Source organism: Cherax quadricarinatus, chromosome 39 (genome assembly GCF_038502225.1).
Source record: "Cherax quadricarinatus isolate ZL_2023a chromosome 39, ASM3850222v1, whole genome shotgun sequence".
NCBI lineage: Eukaryota > Metazoa > Arthropoda > Malacostraca > Decapoda > Parastacidae > Cherax > Cherax quadricarinatus.
The window spans coordinates 5,501,518-5,523,379 of record NC_091330.1 but is presented as its reverse complement, the minus strand read 5'-3'; the positions used below and the strand labels follow the sequence as shown (position 1 = coordinate 5,523,379).

At 42.2% G+C, this 21,862-nt stretch overlaps 1 protein-coding gene and 1 long non-coding RNA gene across 3 annotated transcripts in view; one reads left to right on the top strand and one right to left on the bottom strand.

Moving 5' to 3' along the window:
- LOC138853761 (uncharacterized) overlaps positions 1 to 897 on the top strand; it is a 103,752-nt gene extending 102,855 nt beyond the window's left edge. The window contains exon 3 of the long non-coding RNA XR_011392913.1: positions 321 to 897. This is a non-coding gene — a long non-coding RNA (uncharacterized lncRNA). The remainder of the gene's footprint in view (positions 1 to 320) is intronic.
- The window catches only part of LOC128696295 (A-type potassium channel modulatory protein KCNIP1), a 285,448-nt gene that overhangs the window by 123,121 nt on the left and 140,465 nt on the right, over positions 1 to 21,862 (bottom strand). The window lies entirely within an intron of this gene.

Here is a 21,862-nt window from a genome sequence, read left to right as displayed (position 1 = left end):
TTCAGTCTTAGAGCAAGTAGAATGACATGGAGAGTGAAGTGGTAGAGGTAGGATCCACACAAAGCTTCCAGGAGAAGCACAATAAGACTCGAAGCCAGGAGAGAGTGAACCTAGTAGCGACGAGCGAAGAGGCGGTTCCAGTATCTGAGCTCGACCTCTGGGTTGGACCGGTAAGCCAGCGAAAAGCCTCGGTCAGATTGACCAAGCTGCGGGCCATCAAATGACTAAGACACGCCTCAAGAAACACTTCTGTTTCCTGACAAACGTTACCTAACTTAACCTCGCAAGCCCTAAAGTTAACCTGCGCCTCTCTCCAACAGGGTGCCGACTGGAAAAGACCGGAGCCGGGAGGCAACAACATCTCCGCTCCATCACCCATCATCATCACGCACGCCATACCACCAACGAAACTCAGAAACATAAACGACGAAGCCTTAAATCCTAATCTGACGCAAGAACGGAAATCAAGAGATATCACGACCTTTTCTCAGGGTTATAGTCCGGGTAGACGAGGATAAAACATTGCCCTGGGAAAGACTGGAATGAGGAAGCAGATGGAAACTAGACATTCCATCTCTATTTCTTATCATGCGTTACTTTGAAGAAAAGGTATGGGATGGGGGGTATAAGTTTTTATAAGGACATCATTTCGCTCTGCATAGAATTTTACTAAGTCACGAGACTGTTGACTTGATAAATCTCAAACTTACAGACATGTAGCCCCAATAAAATCCTGTTCAGTAATGCATCTTTTTCTATACTGTCAGTACATCATTTGTATCCAGTATGACACCTTATCACTGTATAACTCTCCTTGTCTGTTTACATCGTTTGTTTGCCCGCAGTTCTTTCTGTCTGCCCGTAATTCTGTCTACCATTCGAACACAATTTGCAAACGAGACGCGAAAATAAAACACGACTTCAACCACTTTTATTATTCACTTCTGTTGAGCGAAACTGAATTAAAATTTCCGCACGGCTGGAACGTTTCCCGGCTTGCTGCACCCGCGACACAACGTTTAGCCCATCCCACCGTTGGTGCAGAGATGTGAAAAATATTGCAGAAGGCTTCTGGTGGGATGAATATCTGTGTAAACGTTCACTGTGGATTCCAGAGCACTGGATCAGGCATCACATGAGGGAAAGTCGTAACTTCATGTTGGGGGTTTATAGGGCTACTGACAGCTTGCGCCGTATCGAACCCGCCGCAATTTCAGCGTTCCAAACAATACTCTTTTACAGTAAAACAAATCACACTAAAGTAATCTGAAGAGTTCATAACTAACCCATAAGTTGGAAATGATCTTAAGGTGACGTTTTGATGCATCCTGTAAATGTTAGTCATCCAGGATTAAGCAAAACGTTGTAGTAATTTAATTTCCAACATGTGGGATAGCTGAGAAAAAAACTGTTGTCTAAATATTGTCACTTGTTTTCCTATATTGTATTTTGGACATTGTATTTTTGTGAATATTTTAGTACATATTCGATGGCAGACCAGCCATCTTAATCAGATATTGCGAACACGCAATGTCAGAGATGTCCTGACATCTCAAATGCTTGTCCACATTTCATTTGCTTGCAGACTTGCAGAAGCCTAGCAAAGGAACAGGTGTTTCTTCACGTTAAAACGCACACGTTGAAAATCTGAGTTGGATCCGAATATACGTTTTCCAGATGCCAAACGGACACGAACGCAATGGATGGTTTATTGTTGTAGCAGTGTTGCGCTAAATTCGCAAGGGCTGATCCGTAAAGCCGCTCAACACTTCCTGCGTAAAACGGCTGTATTCTAGTTCTTAATTTATTATTGTGTTATTATTATCGCTATTATTATCGTTATGATTATCGGTATTATCATCGCTGTTACCATATTTACTGTACCTGAGACAGACCCACTTTCTTGGATCAAGAGCCCGTCATCGACAGCAAGGAATATCCCAAAACGGGATTTCTAGTAGCAGGAAAAAAACTTTTAATTTTTAATGAACTTTAGAATAAGATTTAGATTAAGATTCATTTAAAAGCATTTAAAATTATAAGAGGATTTTGTATATAAAAAAATCTAGTCCTCTGTTTTCTTGCAAAATTATATTAAGTGTCTTGAAGAATTTTGTTTAATTACGAATGTTTTTCTCGTGTTTTTAGGCAGACTCTTGTATACCTAAATGTTATTTTTTTACCCTCTCCACCTTATTTTATCATCATGAGAAAATGTTACACTGATGTCTGCTCTGTTGCAATCTACTGGTAATATAAATTGTTCTGTTGCTAGCTACTGTTGATTGTTTCTTTTCTGCTCTCTATCTCTCCCTCTCTCTCTCTCTCTCCCTCTCCCCCTCTCTCTCGCTATCTCTCCCTCTCTCTCGCTATCTCTCCCTCTCTCTCGCTATCTCTCCCTCTCTCTCGCTATCTCTCCCTCTCTCTTTCCACAGGGTTTGACAAGGTTAGGCTAAGGATCACTAGTTTTATTGACAAGCTATTTACATGTTAAGAATGCCTAACTTTATTGACAAGCTAAGAGATGTTTCTCTCTCTCTCTCTCTCTCTCTCTCTCTCTCTCTCTCTCTCTCTCTCTCTCTCTCTCTCTCTCTCTCTCTCTCTCTCTCTCTCTCGTTGTCCCGGCCTATAAAGCTAACACTGATGCCCTGGGAAGTATTCATCAGCTAAAGGGCTTAAAGTGCCGATTATTAACCCAAACGACGCACCTACTTAACGACCTAGGTTCAGAAAGCATTTAGTCGCACCTGTTCCGTGTGTGTGTGTGTGTGTGTGTGTGTGTGTGTGTGTGTGTGTGTGTGTGTGTGTGTGTGTGTGTGTGTGTGTGTACTCACCTAGTTGTACTCACCTAGTTGAGGTTGCGGGGGTCGAGTCCGAGCTCCTGGCCCCGCCTCTTCACTGATCGCTACTAGGTCACTCTCCCTGAGCCGTGAGCTTTATCGTACCTCTGTGTGTGTGTGTGTGTTCACCTAATTGTACTCGCCTAATTGTAGTTGCAGGGGTCGAGACTCAGCTGCTGGCCGCGCCTCTTCACTGATTGCTACTAGGTCCTCTCTCTCTCTGCTCCCTGAGCTTTGCCATACCTCATCTTAAAGCTAGGTATGATTCTTGCCTCCACTACATCACTTGTTAGACTATATATGTGTGTATGTGTGTGTGTGTGTGTGTGTGTGTGTGTGTGTGTGTGTGTGTGTGTGTGTAACTTGGGTAGCGTCCTTATGCATAATTTCCATTACATAACTGCAACAATAACACCCGCTATATTACACCAGGGACATACACACTTCAAAACAACATACCCGGCTTAATATAATTCCAAGACGGTTTCATTAGTATACTTCCCGCTAAGATACTGTCGTAATGTTTACGGTTATGTATTGAAGTTGTGGACGGGGAGGGGGGGGTTAGGGGAAGGGTATTTTACTAAGAGAACTGTATGGAGTGTTTAAGATGTTTGTTGAAGGTGGAGTTTGTTCAGAAATGTTTGTGTGTTTTGAAGTCGTGTGTTGTGTTTGTGTCGGGTTATGACAGTGTTGTAGACGGTGCTGGTTGTGCTCGAAATTTCTCTCTAATTTTTCGTGTTATTGTGATGGAGCGATAAGCCTTCCATTTGCCAGAAAATGATTTTGATGTTTTTACATGCCATGTTCCTCTGTCTCTCTCTCTCTCTCTCTCTCATATACACAAAAACAAGTTTTTTCTTCCATTATTCACTCAGTAATCGTGTTCATCAGTAGTTCACTTCTACGAAGTGACCTGAAGAGATTAATATATCTTTTTCTTGGAACAAGTTTGTTGCCAAAAGAAAGGGAAACTTCTCCCGTCTTTTGTTTTCTCTCGTCTCCTCCCACTTAAAACCCTCGGGAATAAAAACCAATATTTTAATTAGCGTTTTTTTTTTCTCAGCTGATAATACGGGAATATCATTTCTCTCGACCTTGTGAGCAGTGACCGAATTATGCTGTTGAGCCGGACACTGTTAGGATGGCTGTGTTTGTTGAGCCGGACACTGTTAGGATGGCTGTGTTTGTTGAGCTGGACACTGTTAGGATGGCTGTGTTTGTTGAGCTGGACACTGTTAGGATGGCTGTGTTTGTTGAGCTGGACACTGTTAGGATGGCTGTGTTTGTTGAGCTGGACACTGTTAGGATGGCTGTGTTTGTTGAGCTGGACACTGTTAGGATGGCTGTGTTTGTTGAGCTGGACACTGTTAGGATGGCTGTGTTTGTTGAGCTGGACACTGTTAGGATGGCTGTGTTTGATGAGCTGGACACTGTTAGGATGGCTGTGTTTGTTGAGCTGGACACTGTTAGGATGGCTGTGTTTGTTGAGCTGGACACTGTTAGGATGGCTGTGTTTGTTGAGCTGGACACTGTTAGGATGGCTGTGTTTGTTGAGCTAAGTACTGTTAGGATGGCTGTGTTTGTTGAGCTGGACACTGTTAGGATGGCTGTGTTTGTTGAGCTGGACACTGTTAGGATGGCTGTGTTTGTTGAGCTGGACACTGTTAGGATGGCTGTGTTTGTTGAGCTGGACACTGTTAGGATGGCTGTGTTTGTTGAGCTGGACACTGTTAGGATGGCTGTGTTTGTTGAGCTGGACACTGTTAGGATGGCTGTGTTTGTTGAGCTGGACACTGTTAGGATGGCTGTGTTTGTTGAGCTGGACACTGTTAGGATGGCTGTGTTTGATGAGCTGGACACTGTTAGGATGGCTGTGTTTGTTGAGCTGGACAATGTTAGGATGGCTGTGTTTGTTGAGCTGGACACTGTTAGGATGGCTGTGTTTGTTGAGCTGGACACTGTTAGGATGGCTGTGTTTGTTGAGCTAAGTACTGTTAGGATGGCTGTGTTTGTTGAGCTGGACACTGTTAGGATGGCTGTGTTTGTTGAGCTGGACACTGTTAGGATGGCTGTGTTTGTTGAGCTGGACACTGTTAGGATGGCTGTGTTTGTTGAGCTGGACACTGTTAGGATGGCTGTGTTTGTTGAGCTGGACACTGTTAGGATGGCTGTGTTTGTTGAGCTGGACACTGTTAGGATGGCTGTGTTTGTTGAGCTGGACACTGTTAGGATGGCTGTGTTTGTTGAGCTGGACACTGTTAGGATGGCTGTGTTTGTTGAGCTGGACACTGTTAGGATGGCTGTGTTTGTTGAGCTGGACACTGTTAGGATGGCTGTGTTTGTTGAGCTAAGTACTGTTAGGATGGCTGTGTTTGTTGAGCTGGACACTGTTAGGATGGCTGTGTTTGTTGAGCTGGACACTGTTAGGATGCCTGTGTTTGTTGAGCCGGACACTGTTAGGATGGCTGTGTTTGTTGAGCTGGACACTGTTAGGATGGCTGTGTTTGTTGAGCTGGACACTGTTAGGATGGCTGTGTTTGTTGAGCTGGACACTGTTAGGATGGCTGTGTTTGTTGAGCTAAGTACTGTTAGGATGGCTGTGTTTGTTGAGCTGGACACTGTTAGGATGGCTGTGTTTGTTGAGCTAAGTACTGTTAGGATGGCTGTGTTTGTTGAGCTGGACACTGTTAGGATGGCTGTGTTTGTTGAGCTAAGCACTGTTAGGATGGCTGTGTGTGTGTTTGCTGAGCAGTATACTGTCAGGATTCCACAGTGTTTTCATAAAGTCAGCGTAATATGCAAGATTAGTAGAGCTCAGCGAAGCATTCAGGAACGTCAACAAAAAATCAATCAGAACTTCATACTTTACATAGACCAATCATTGAGTATGCGGCCCCAGCGTGGAGCCCATAGTTTTAATACTATCCCACAGGCTAGTATCAGAACTGAGAAGAATTCCCTATAAAGATCAGTTGGAAATTGAACTAGACTCTCTTGGCTGAGAGGACAACGAGAGTCATGATTACGACATATACGATCTTAGGGGGAACTGATAAGGCATACTGGGACAGATTGAAACAAGAGGAACAGGATCAAGGCGACGCAGGTGATCGATTAGGGGAATGAAGTGAAAGAGGGAATAATGAATGCTGATCAAGTGGTAGTTGCACATCAAGGTAGTCTAAAAGAAGGGGCCAGGAGCTTAGTCCTGACCCCGGCAAACACAACTTGGTGAGTACACACACACACACATACACATTTAAGATCTTTGGTCAGTCTCGGCTTTTCTAAAACTCAGGGTATGCTTACAACTTTTCCGCATTCCCTCAACCTGTGCTCCTAATTACACAAGCCGCAGTCTCTCTGAGAGAAACTGCGGCTGTTGTCAACCCGCGCTGCGCTGCTCTAAGGAAAAACTAACCCGCAGTCTTTCAGTTGCTGCCTTGCAACATTGCATAGCTCCTGATGACGTATTGCGAAGTGTGAAAGTACTTGAGCCAAAGATTTGCACCCACCCACGGGGGGTGGAAATATATATATATATATATATATATATATATATATATATATATATATATATATATATATATATATAATATATATATATATATATAATATATATATATATATATATATATATATATATATATATATATATATATATATATATATATATATATATATATATATATATATATATATATATATATATATATATATATATATATCTGATCGTAGCAAAATAGAAAGTTTAGTGCTACGAGGCACAGTTTTGGCTCTTTCGTTGTTTCTCATCTACATAGGAGATGTAGACAGTAACATTAGCAACACCTTCATATCCATGAAAGTACTTTAAAAACAAACAGAAAACTTGCAAAGAAATGTTAATAGTCTTTTAATGGGCAATAGATGTTCAGTGGAGGCCAATTTTCGCCTGCTTAAAATGGAAAGAATGAAGAACTCCGAACTTTAGTGTATTGGCTTGAAACTTAAAGCAATCCATTGTCTTGCTCCATTACCCATGCTCCTGTAAAACATCTGCTATCCTCTCCCATCCTCACATTTCTTTCCTTCTCCCCATGTTCGTCTAGAAGACATTTCTGTCCATTCTCTTATTTATCCTCTTACTATCTGTCTTGCAGCCCTTTTTCCACTCTGTTATACGCAGCAGTTTAACTTCAATCTGAGCAGGAAAAGAGAAACAGCCACTCAAGTTCTGAGAAACAGCCACTCAAGTTCTGAGAAACAGACACTCAAGTTCTGACCTTCCAGATTCTTCTTGGCCCTGTGTGTGTACTCACCTGTATGTAGTAGCAGGGGTCGATTCTTAACTCCTTGCCTCCCCACTCAACCTGCCGCTTTCCAAATTCATTCCCGACTAGCGTCATCGTCTCTATCGTTCCTACTCTGAAAACTATGTATGGAAAATATAAGAAATACGTTAGCTGTTTTCCAGATCTCTAGCTACTGTCTCGTGTCCACTGAACAGCTGTAGATCTTAGCTAGTGGTTCGAACATTGCTCCCACTCCCTGCCTCAGTCTATGGCGAAACCTTATTTAAGTCGCATCGCATTTAATGTATGCAGCTTTCTCAGCTGTTGTTTTACCTCTTGCCCCGCTGTGTGTAAGGTGCCCAGTACCTGTCGGTGTGCCCTTTTTTCCTTAGGTCTCTGTTAGTGCTCTTATTTCCACTCAGATGACCTCTTTAAATCTTTTGATTAATTCTTCACAGCTTTTTTTTTCGTGAGATCTCATCCTCTAGTAGAATTATCTGATCTTTTACCTGATGTCTTTCTTCTTTTTCTGATTGTGCAGAACTTACTCTCTTCTCACTCTTGCATATTCATTTTCGGCTAATCTTTGTTCAATTTTGCCCAACAAAAAAAACTTGCATCGATTATAATAATTGTGGCATGCAAAGAGTATGCAACCTTTATTCGGCGCATGTACACACCCTCATTAAACGGCTACCTCCCCAACCAGCAAACCGGGTGCTAAGGATCGGACGATGGGGCCCCATCGTTCAGCCAATGAGAAGGTGGGTCTGATAATTGTGGAGGTGACGTGGTCACCACTCGCCTTTGCACCCTTGTCATTTCCATTCTAGGGCTGGTTGAACACGGTTGTCCATTCTGTCTCCAGGCGATGTCTTTGCCTATTGATTCACCATGTGGTACACATATTTCTATCTGTATATAGTGTACATACTTGTAAATACTTATAATCGCACTTGGTGAAGGAAAATATAATTCAAAGTCTTTCCTTGCTCCCCTTTACACCCAAGATAACAGACCTTATTGTTCCTGGGATGTAATAATAATTTACATATTCTTCCATAATTTACAATTTTTAGTTGAACCTTTCACGAGGAACTCTATCAAAAAATTTTTTTCAAAGTTCACATAAACGATCTGTTCATTATATTCATATATAACTTCAATGAATATCATAGTAGCTTAATTCTGAGAACTGAAAAAAAAACCACAGCTATTTGACAGCATTATTTTGCCCCTCGGATATTTTATCCAATTCCGTTTAATGGATTTTTCAAGTACGTATGCACCCTCCGTTGCAAGTTATTATGTATCAGCACAATGTTTACCATTTTCCAATTGTGTGAACGTCCCTCCTCTTGCCATGAATTAGGAAAAATCAGATGCCCCTCCCACCCTTCACTCCTACAACACTTAATATTGCACTTAAATTCCGTAAAACGTTTTACGAAGGAGCAAAACAAAACACGAGAGGGAGAAAGGAGAGGCTGAGTGACGGAGCAGAGGAAGTGGTCTGCTCAACACAGTGTCAGGCCATTTGTACAATAGCGGACCATATTTTATCCCGGTTGTGCAAAGACCGGATGCCAGAATTTGAAATACTGAACTGAGATTTTTGAAGTGTGTGTGTGTGTGTGTGTGTGTGTGTGTGTGTGTGTGTGTGTGTTTGTGTGTGTTGTGTGTGTTTGTGTGTGTTGTGTGTGTGTGTGTTGCGTGTGTGTGTGTGTGTGTTGCGTGTGTGTGTGTGTGTGTGTGTATGTGTGTGTGTTTAAGAATCAAGAGCCCTTGCCACTAAAAAGCTACGAGACTAGAAATTCAGGATATTCCTGAATTCTCTTCACCTTCAGCTATAACGCTAAAGCTAGATAGCTTCTTACCCCAGCGATGACACTAAAACTAGATAAATTCGACGATCTAACTTTGCTGCAGCAATCTAGAAGATATTAAAGATATGAATATATGTATACCTTAGTACAACAGCTATAGGAAATACCGGGAAAGAATATTAGGAAGGAGTAAGGAGTAGCTGAAACAGCAGCAGCAGCACCAACAGCAGAAGCAGAAGCAAGATTAAATTCTTCTACAGCAACAGGAGTAAAAGCAGCAACCTTAACAGCAGCAGTAACAACTACAGTCGCAGCAGCAATAACAACAGCTGTAACAGCAACTGCAGCAACATCAACAGCAGCGACAGCGGCGGCTAACTTTGATCGTTACAGGCATAACTCACTCTGGCGAAGCTAAGCCTTCATCACCATCACCATCACCACTACAGTTACCACCACCATCACCACAATTACTAGCACCATCACCACCACCACCACTACAATTACCATCACCACTACCACCACCTCCACCACAACCTCCACCACAACCTCCACCACAACCTCCACCACAACCTCCACCACAATTACCACCACTACCACAATTACCACCATCACAGTTACCACCACCACTATCACCACCAACACCACTACAAACACCACCACCAACACCAACCAGACTCTCCAGGACTAAGGTAAAACAAAAATCTCATACACTTCCACATACTTTAAACTTCAATATTATTCACCATTAATAACTTCAAGGTAGTTAAAAGAAGAGATTTCGACTCGTGTTCCCATCTTCAGTGTCTAACTTTTTTACATCTTTGTTTTTTCAAGTTTCCAACGGGAAAAATATTATTGGTCATTCTGTCAGTATCTAATCACTGGTGTTTTTTTTTCCCCCTTGACTGTCGTTTTGTCGATTTTCTGTTCTCAGTGTTTTTTTTTTTTGTTTTGCGATCTCATTTTGTACTTTATTTTGTGCTATTGCTTTATTATTGATTTTCATCATCAGTACATTGCTGTTTAATTTTTGATACGCCAGAACACAGTCGTTGCTTGACAAAAAACAGCGTCAGAGAACCTTTTTCCTGACGAACGAAACACCAACACCTCCTCGCTACCTTCGTGTCCTGACCTCTTTTTCTCCCCTTCCCTCCATCTCCCTCCTGTCATGCGTGTATCACCTTGGCTGAGGTGCTTGCACGTCACCACCTGCGGGTTTTCGTGCTGGTGTGGGGTGCAGTGTTAGTGTCACGCGTCCGCTGCCGCATGCAACCTTCGTGTTGAGGTCCCTTGACGTGATTAGCATTCTCGTTGGCATTCTGTGTGTGTTGCTATCCATACACTGGATTGAGAGTTTGTGTGGGGTGGGGTGCGTTTGTGGTGCGTAGATGCGTGCACTGATATGCGGTATCATGCGTTTGAGCGTGCTCTGGAGTGGCCAAACAAGGTCAGAGAGCGGAGAGCGTGCGAGCGTGGGGGCCTCTGATTAAATCATTGGCCTGATAACATTGTACCCTGTGGCTGACTGAATATGTTACTCCCTCATACACGACCTCTGTTTCATCTTGTTCTGTTAGTGTGTGTGTGTGTGTGTGTGTGTGTGTGTGTGTGTGTGTGTGTTTGTGTGGTTTCCGCCTCTTCGCTAGTCTAATAGGTCCACTCTCTCCCTGCTTCAAGAGCCTTGTCGTACCTCATCTTAAAATTATGTATGTATCCTACCTCTACTATTTCACTCTCCAGTGTATTCCACTTCCTGACAACTCTAAGGCTGAAGAAATACCTCCTAACGTCCCTATGACTGTGTCCCTGTGTCCCATGACTGTAACATTCTGCCCTGTCCACTTTATCAATTCCTCTCAGTATTTATTCGCCGTTATCATATCCTCTTTATTCCTCCTGTCCTATTATCTAATATAACCCTAATTTTTACAGTGGCGCACCGGAAAACCAGCGGAAGGCCTCGGTCAGATGACCAAAGCTCCAGCGTCAGAAAACGCTTATCCTGTTTCCTGACAAACCTAACCTAACTTAACCTAATGTCGTCAGGCTGAGTTTCCTTAACCTTTCCTGGTAGGACATACCCCTCAGGTCCAGGACTGGTCTTGTTGTGTGTGTGTGTGTGTGTATTTGTAATCAGATGACTTTGTGCAGGTTTAGATTTCCAGCTCTTGGGTCCGTTCTTTTAAAGTGAAGTTGTCATGCTTCAGTTGCATCTCTGTTCTGTTGAGTTTTTTCCCAAACGTCTCTGTAAACATTTCGGTTTATCCATAAAGTTCTTGTACCTCTCGTGCTGAACAATGTGTCCCCGTGTTCTTTGTTTATTCCACTCGGTATTTTGCATATTGTGATTAAATCTCCTTTTGGTTCAGACCTTACCAAGTGCACGAAGATCATTAAGGTTGCATGTCACCTGTACATTGCTATTCACGAGAATTTCAGTCACAAAAATTAACATTAAATTCATCTTTCAGTTGAACGCACCCATTACTGATACTTCTCAAGTTACTTTGAACGCACCCATCAGTGTGTCGTCCCGCTACTTTGAACGCACCCAGCACTAACACTGGTCGTCCCGCTACTTTGAACGCACCCATCACTAGCACTGGTCGTCCCGCTACTTCGAACGCACCCATCACTAGCACTGGTCGTCCCGCTACTTTGAACGCACCCATCACTAGCACTGGTCGTCCCGCTACTTCGAACGCACCCATCACTAGCACTGGTCGTCCCGCTACTTTGAACGCACCCATCACTAGCACTGGTCGTCCCGCTACTTCGAACGCACCCATCACTAGCACTGGTCGTCCCGCTACTTTGAACGCACCCATCACTAGCACTGGTCGTCCCGCTACTTTGAACGCACCCATCACTAGCACTGGTCGTCCCGCTACTTCGAACGCACCCATCACTAGCACTGGTCGTCCCGCTACTTTGAACGCACCCATCACTAGCACTGGTCGTCCCGCTACTTTGAACGCACCCATCACTAGCACTGGTCGTCCCGCTACTTTGAACGCACCCATCACTAGCACTGGTCGTCCCGCTACTTCGAACTCACCCATCACTAGCACTGGTCGTCCCGCTACTTTGAACGCACCCATCACTAGCACTGGTCGTCCCGCTACTTTGAACGCACCCATCACTAGCACTGGTCGTCCCGCTACTTTGAACGCACCCATCACTAGCACTGGTCGTCCCGCTACTTTGAACGCACCCATCACTAGCACTGGTCGTCCCGCTACTTTGAACGCACCCATCACTAGCACTGGTCGTCCCGCTACTTTGAACGCACCCATCACTAGCACTGGTCGTCCCGCTACTTTGAACGCGCCCATCACTAACACTGGTCGTCCCGCTACTTTGAACGCACCCATCACAAGCACTGGTCGTCCCGCTACTTTGAACGCACCCATCACTAGCACTGGTCGTCCCGCTACTTTGAACGCACCCATCACTAGCACTGGTCGTCCCGCTACTTTGAACGCACCCATCACTAGCACTGGTCGTCCCGCTACTTTGAACGCACCCATCACTAGCACTGGTCGTCCCGCTACAGACAACAAATCATAATGAAATTATTCCTCAAAACGATAATTAGGGTTCAGTGTACGGCAGTTCCTCCATATTTAGATAAATTATTTCACTAAACGTCTTCAAATAATTCTCAATAGAGTTGTAGAAGTTGGATTTTTTTTTTCGTAAATGATTTATATAAGTGATTGATAATCTGTAGAAGATGGATTTTTTTTTTTTTGGAATCCATTCATAAGATTCACTGATTTTTTTTAAAGCTTCGATGCATAAAAATTATTGTTGACTGATTTATACTATATGGGAAATTGAATTCTCTCTCTCTCTCTCTCTCTCTCTCTCTCTCTCTCTCTCTCTCTCTCTCTCTCTCTCTCTCTCTTTCATAATCTCAAACACACACTACGATAAAAAAAAAATCTAATACATTAAAATTAAGCCATTATTCTGGCAATAGGATAATAGTCAAACCAATAGGGCGGATTCCATTAGAGTAATGGGATTTAGGGTGCATTAATTGTGCAAGTCGAGATTCGTAAGGGATAAGGGAAGAGCCAATTTTCAGCGTGAGAAATAATATTTTCTCCCCTGGAGAGAGAGAGAGAGAGAGAGAGAGAGAGAGAGGGAGGGAGAGAGAGAGGGAGAGAGATCCCTTTAATACATTCCAGAGAAAACCTTTAACATTGGCAAAGTGCTACAAGGAGGGGGGGGGCGGGGAGCGCAGAGCGCATTAAGTCATTTCCGACTCGTGTGCGTGCTCTGGTGCGTTCCGTAGAGCGCCAAACCCGCGTGGGTCACTCGGAAAACATAAATCAAGTGTACTTTTACATGACTCAGTTAAAAACCTAACATAAATATATATATATATATATATATATATATATATATATATATATATATATATATATATATATATATATATATATATATATATATATATATTACATAAACATTGACAAGATTAATTGATGGTTTAAGTCTGGCAGGGGTGAGTAATGGCAGGTCGTCAGAGCGTTGGTGTTTCCACGTTCGTTGTTTACGTTGCCTGACTGGGCAGTAATATAACAGGTACAGTTACAGGTTATAATATCCCTCGTTAGTTAAAGAGGAAACAGACGATTTATGTTACGTTCCCTTGAAATTTCTGCAAGATCCTCCCAGGTATACCTGTGGTAATATATCACTGGCAGGTATACCTGTGGTAATATATCACAGGCAGGTACACCTGTGGTAATATATCACTGGCAGGTACACCTGTGGTAATATATCACTGGCAGGTATACCTGTGGTAATATATCACTGGCAGGTATACCTGTGGTAATATATCACTGGCAGGTATACCTGTGGTAATATATCACTGGCAGGTATACCTGTGGTAATATATCACTGGCAGGTACACCTGTGGTAATATATTACTGGCAGGTATACCTGTGGTAATATATCACTGGCAGGTATACCTGTGGTAATATATCACTGGCAGGTATACCTGTGGTAATATATCACTGGCAGGTATACCTGTGGTAATATATCACTGGCAGGTATACCTGTGGTAATATATCACTGGCAGGTATACCTGTGGTAATATATCACTGGCAGGTATACCTGTGGTAATATATCACTGGCAGGTATACCTGTGGTAATATATCACTGGCAGGTATACCTGTGGTAATATATCACTGGCAGGTATACCTGTGGTAATATATCACTGGCAGGTATACCTGTGGTAATATATCACTGGCAGGTATACCTGTGGTAATATATCACTGGCAGGTACACCTGTGGTAATATATCACTGGCAAATATATCACTGGCAGGTATACCTGTGGTAATATATCACTGGCAGGTACACCTGTGGTAATATATCACTGGCAGGTACACCTGTGGTAATATATCACTGGCAGGTACACCTGTGGGAATATATCACTGGCAGGTATACCTGTGGTAATATATCACTGGCAGGTACACCTGTGGTAATATATCACTGGCAGGTACACCTGTGGTAATATATTACTGGCAGGTACACCTGTGGTAATACATCACTGGCAGGTACACCTGTGGTAATACATCACTGGCAGGTACACCTGTGGTAATACATCACTGGCAGGTACACCTGTGGTAATACATCACTGGCAGGTACACCTGTGGTAATACATCACTGGCAGGTACACCTGTGGTAATACATCACTGGCAGGTACACCTGTGGTAATACATCACTGGCAGGTACACCTGTGGTAATACATCACTGGCAGGTACACCTGTGGTAATACATCACTGGCAGGTACACCTGTGGTAATACATCACTGGCAGGTACACCTGTGGTAATACATCACTGGCAGGTACACCTGTGGTAATACATCACTGGCAGGTACACCTGTGGTAATACATCACTGGCAGGTATACCTGTGGTAATACATCACTAGCAGGTATACCTAAGCCTCTTACGAACACTTGCAATATATCCAGCAGTAAGTGTTGCATTATCACACGCCGCTGATTTAACAGGATAAAAAGCTCTTATCCTGCTTCAGTTTTTTTCGATATCTGTATTATCCACGGGACCTTGGATATTATCCATATCCAAGGCAGAGCAACAGCTCTTAAGCCTAATATTCTGCCAGGATTAAATCCTGGTCCCTGAAGCCCCTTGGGCAATTAATTGAAACACCTTTTAAAAAAAATATACGAGAGTTCGAAAAGAATATATTTCTTTTTTCATTATTGAGATTTCAAGTCATTTTCACCCCGAACATGACGTTCCGAGAGTGAATATGATTGCAAATGACGGGTGCGTGGAGATCGCGTTAATCACCAGTGAAAGAAAACGATATTAACTGCTTAATGCAGCTACAACAATGACCTTATCAGAGAAGATTCCAAAAAAATGTATATTGATAATAAAAGTGTCTGTAATCCACCTGTCCGGATAACTAGAATTTCTTTTCGTGTTTTCCGACACACAATTCGTGAGTTCCTGTAATTAACTGTATGACACGTTTTCCTACTCCCTCCCTCCACTTCTAGCAATGGTACATGTATCCCTCGGTGGTCGAAACGTTGATTTAAAAAGAAAAACAAGTTAAGCGAAATGCTGGCAAAGCTCCCCACCTTCTCCCGGGTAAGCGAAATGTTTCCCAATTTAAGTATCCCAATTTTTCCCAAATGCCAGATTTAAATCATTATTTTGGCTCCGGTTTGCATTTCTGCTTTGATAATTCCCACTTACTAACAGTTCCCAGTAACAGTTATAACTTAAACTAACCTGCACAGGGATGGGTTCCACTCTAATACATAGCGGCAGGTATAACTTTACCATTATTATTATTATTATTATTATTATTATTATTATTATTATTATTTGAAATCTCTAAATCAGTAAGGGTTATTCAGGGGGGAATAATGAGTGGGTTATTAGGCGTACGAGAGAGGATATTTAAATCTGTTTAGATTAGGATTAAAGTCTGGGTATGTATACACTGAGGAATATACACCTATTGGTATACACTAAAAGATATACCTTGAAAGATCCAAACCTCAGTGTATATACACTGAGAGATACCACCTTTCAGTGTACATACACTGAGAGATACCACCTTTCAGTGTACATACACTGAGAGATACCACCTTTCAGTGTACATACACTGATACCACCTTTCAGTGTACATACACTGATACCACCTTTCAGTGTACATACACTGATACCACCTTTCAGTGTACATACACTGATACCACCTTTCAGTGTACATACACTGATACCACCTTTCAGTGTACATACACTGAAGCATGGTATACTCTTTTATTTTCTCGCTTTATTCTTGACCCCGGGTCAAACTATAAAAATGGCGTCCTGCCCTAGTGACCTTCCTGGCTTTCTGGTCTAGTGACCTTTTTTATGCTCGTTGACCATAACTCACGACATTGTTAACTTTTTTCGTGTTTTACGAAACTCGTTTTCTGTCATTTATTTGCTGAAGGTTTATGGTGCCATATGTGTATGGTGAATGGCAGCACGTCTGTTAGCAATTAAGAGACGAAGGATCGAGCCTCCAACGCACCTTGCGATGAATGACGAGTGCAACTTGTGTCATTACATGCTTGTGCTTGCCTTATATGAAATATATATATATATATATATATATATATATATATATATATATATATATATATATATATATATATATATATATATATATATATATATATATGTCGTGCCGAATATGTAAAACTGGTCAATTAGCAAGAACTCGTTTAAAATTAAGTCCTTTCTAAAATTTTCTTTTGTACGTTTAAAGATATATTTTTTCATTAATGTTAATGTAAAAAATTATTAATTTTGCACCAAAAGAATCTTAGAAAACTTACCTAACCTTATTATAACAAGTGCAATTTAATTTAGCATAACTCAACTAAATATATATTAGATTTCTTTACAATAATTTAATACTAAACAAACACAATGAAATATATTTTTTTCGTTAGGTTCAGAATGATTCTGGCGAAATTATTGCATACACAAATTTTCACTTGCTCTATATGGCAAGATGAGCGTTGCTATTTAAGCCAAGATCGCAAGTTCTGCCTATTCGGCACGACATATATATATATATATATATATATATATATATATATATATATATATATATATATATATATATATATATATATATATATATAATGTGTGTGTTCTCGAGTGGATAGAGCCATACCTACTCTTCAAACTTTGGCTTGCATCATCCCCCTGGCTTCCTCTGATCGCCTCTCAACCTGAGGCAATATTTGACGATATCCTCTATGCCCTACTGAAATCTCCCAGCTCAGGCTGACGGATTTTAACGTTATGTATTTATCCCATCCTGTGTGACAGAACATAGCAGGGAACACAATTACCTTTTGTAACTGATTCATCCAATTTTACTAAATAAAAAATTCCTTTGTACCTTTAAGTCTCCTTCGAGTATGTCTTGTGAGGAGTGGTAGCAGCTGTTGATCATATACTCCTGGTAAGATGTCTTGAGCGTAGAAAATTTGCCACAAGCACCCCAAGGAGACATGGCAGGCCTTTGACAAATAATGAATTTCAAGGGAATCGAGTTTGGATAGACTCGGGATGGAGAGAGGTTTAGGTGAAACGGCTCGTGATTTACGAAGGTTATCTCCAAACTGATAAGGATGCCATGGGGGAAAGAGCTAACAAGAACTTTGGGTAGAAGCCCCACCTCGGGCAGGACAAGTTCTCGTAAGTGGCAAATTTTCCTGGATGGAGCTTGTGGGGGGAAAACTAAGTTTCTGACCAGAACTTTCAAGCGAACCATAAGTGTTAAGGTCACACTGGAGGGGCGGTAGTGCTGGAGGTGTGGACCGACTCTGTTATGTCTAGACGTCAGACTAGAGACAACTGGAGTATCTTAGAGCAGACCCTGTTCTCAGAACGGTGTTTCTCTGTAAGTTTTCTTTGGCAGACTCCTTAATCAGAAGAGGGCTGCAGGGACTCGTGTCGAACCTATGAGACGAGACACATTACTCGTGTCGGTTTGAGTATTTACCAGCATAGATATATTAAAAGACGAGAAACTACGTGTACTTTACTGGTTAATTCTGTATTACCTATATTTTGACAGTCGTGTAAAATAGTCTTACATAATTCACCAATAAGCTCCTCTACTAGTTCAATTTTCGTAAATGCAACTGAAAATTTGGATGCTCTTGATCATTCACACTTATGAAAAACTGCACAATTTAGACGACCTTTATAAGAGAACTGAATATACAATATTTCCCCAGTAACCTTGTTTATATATAATTGTCATGATTGAGGCATTTCATTTATCAAGTGTATTAACCTAATAGATTCTTATGGACTATAAACTACCTGGGTATTTGTTATCCCAGTAGTCTTTACATAATAGATGATCTTCCTGGGCCTTGTAAAATTCCCTTCTCGTAGTTCATTTCCTTTGGTACCAAACGTCTCACGAACGTTCGAAATATATGAATGATTTTTGCAATCACTAAGTTTTTACGGGAGATAAATATTTCAGTCTTATGTGTGGGGTCTATATTGTATCATCATTTAAATGTATGCATCACGTGTCCATGGCTGTATCTTGGAACCTATATCGTCACTCCTACATAGTGCTGGCACTCTTGTATGTGTCATGGGAGCACATGGTTGTTTCTACTATGTATTCATGGCAACGTACTTTTCTTTACCACGATTTCATGGCAATATATTCTGTATCTCGGGTATCCATGGTAGCATGGATTTGTCTCTCACATATCCATGTCAACATGTCTGTTTCCCATGTCCCCGAGAATATAGCTCTCTCTCGCCCACGTATCCATAAAAACATGGGTCTCTCTCTCACCCACGTATCCATAAAAACATCTTTGGGTGGAGATTCCTCTCGCTCACTCGATGATTCGGGAACATGGATGTAAATCCCTCTGTAAATTTATTGCCATTTCTTGCAGATTTTCAGGGATTTATGCAGCCCCCTCTCTGTCCTCTCGGCTCCATCAGAATTACTTTGGATTACCTTCTGGTTTACAGGCATTTGCAAGGATACTTGTGTGTGTGTGTGTGTGTGTGTGTGTGTGTGTGTGTGTGTGTGTACTCACCTATTTGTACTCACCTATTTGTGATTGCAGGGGTCGAGTCCTAGCTCCTGGCCCCCGCCTCTTCACCGGTTGCTACTAGGCCCTCTCTCTCCCCGCTCCATGAGCTTTATCAAACCTCGTCTTAAAACTGTGTATGGTTCCTGCCTCCACTACGTCATTTTCTAGGCTATTCCACTGCCTTACAACTCTATGACTGAAGAAATACTTCCTACTATCTCTCTGACTCATTTGTGTCTTCAACTTCCAATTGTGGCCTCTTGTTTCTGTGTCCCCTCCCTGGAACATCCTGTCTTTGTCCACCTTGTCTATTCCACGCAGTATTTTATATGTCGTTATCATGTCTCCCCTGACCCTCCTGTCCTCCAGTGTGGTCAGGCCGATTTCCCTTAATCTTTCTTCATAGGACATTCCCCTTAGCTCTGGAACTAACCTTGTCGCAAACCTTTGTACTTTCTCTAGTTTCTTGACGTGCTTTATCAAGTGCGGGTTCCAAACAGGTGCTGCATACTCCAGTATGGGCCTGACATACACGGTGTACAGTGTCTTGAATGATTCCTTACTAAGGTATCGGAATGCTGTTCTCAGCTTTGCCAGGCATCCATATGCTGCAGCAGTTATCTGATTGATGTGTGCTTCCGGAGACATGCTCGGTGTTATACTCACCCCAAGATCTTTCTCCTTGAGTGAGGTTTGCAGTCTTTGGCCACCTAGCCTATACTCTGTCTGTGGTCTTCTGTGCCCTTCCCCTATCTTCATGACTTTGCATTTGGCAGGATTAAATTCGAGAAGCCATTTGCTGGACCAGGTGTCCAGTCTGTCCAGGTCTCTTTGAAGTCCTGCCTGGTCCTCATCAGATTTAATTCTCCTCATTAACTTCACATCATCTGCAAACAGGGACACTTCTGAGTCTAACCCTTCCGTCATGTCGTTCACATATACCAAAAATAGCACTGGTCCTAGGACCGACCCCTGTGGGACCCCGCTCGTCACAGGTGCCCACTGTGATACATCATTACGTACCATGACTCGTTGTTGCCTCCCTGTCAGGTATTCTCTGATCCATTGCAGTGCCCTTCCTGTTATATGCGCCTGATGCTCTAGCTTCTGCACTAATCTCTTGTGAGGAACTGTGTCAAAGGCCTTCTTGCAGTCCAAGAAGATGCAATCAACCCATCCCTCTCTCTCTTGTCTTACTTCTGTTATTTTATCATAAAACTCCAGAAGGTTTGTGACACAGGATTTGCCTTCCGTGAATCCGTGCTGGTTGGCATTTATACTCCTGTTCCGTTCCAGGTGCTCCACCACTCTCCTCCTGATAATCTTCTCCATAATTTTGCATACTATACACGTCAATGACACAGGTCTATAGTTTAGTGCCTCTTTTCTGTCTCCTTTTTTAAAAATGGGAACTACATTTGCCGTCTTCCATACCTCAGGTAGTTGCCCAGTTTCCAGGGATGTGTTGAAGATTGTGGTAAGTGGCACGCACAACATATCTGCTCCCTCTCTAAGGACCCACGGGGAGATGTCTGGTCCCATTGCCTTTGAGGTATCGATGTCCCTTAGCAGATTCTTCACCTCCTCCTCATCTGTATGTATGTCGTCCAACACTTGTTGGTGTATTCCTTGCTGGTGTCCCCATCTGGTCTGTCCCCCCAGAGTCCTTCCTGTCTCTACTGTAAATACTTCCTTAAATCTCGTGTTGAGCTCCTCACATACCTCTTGATCGTTTCTTGTGAGTTCTCCACCTTCTTTCCTCAGCCTTATCACCTGGTCCTTGACTGTTGTCTTCCTCCTAATGTGGCTATACAGCAGTTTCGGGTCAGATTTGACTTTCGATGCTATGTCGTTTTCATACTGTCGCTGGGCCTCCCTCCTTATCTGTGCATACTCGTTTCTGGCTCTTCTACTAATCTCCTTGTTTTCCTGGGTCCTATGCCTCCTGTACCTTTTCCATTCTCTGTTGCACTTAGTTTTTGCCTCCCTACACCTTCGGGTAAACCAAGGACTCGTTTTGGTCTTCCTATTATTTCCGTTTCCCTTGGGAACAAAACTTTCCTCTGCCTCCTTGCACTTTGTTGCCACATATTCCATCATCTCGTTTACTGATTTTCCTACCATTTCTCTGTCCCACTGAACCTCCTGCAGGAAGTTTCTCATACCTGTGTAGTCCCCCCTTTTATAGTTTGGCCTGTCCCCTTCAGTTCCTGTTACCTTCTCCACTTGTAACTCTACTATATAGTCAAAACTCAGAACCACATGATCGCTAGCTCCAAGGGGCCTCTCGTAAGTGATGTCCTCAATGTCTGAACTGCTCAGGGTGAACACAAGATCCAGTCTTGCTGGCTCATCCTCCCCTCTCTCTCTGGTTGTGTCCCTGACATGTTGATGCATGAGGTTTTCAAGTACCACATCCATGTTTGTATTTATGTATAAATATATATTTTGGGAATTTTTGAAGGTGCAAATTTTTTTTAATAGAAATCCGTATATGAATCGGATTATATATTTCGATTATTTTTATTGTTCTTAAATCGTATATATTCATTATCTCATTTTTATTATTTTTGCCATTCATATTCATATTTTAATAATAATAACAATAATAAACTATAATAGTCATTATTTCTCAAGAAGAATTAATACAGAATTGATTACCTGCTGATACATAAGACGTATACAATACAGATGAAATACAAACAGTACAGACTGTAGTTGGCACTGAAGGAGGAGGACCAAGTCCCTTTAATGACTTCTCCAACACCCGCCT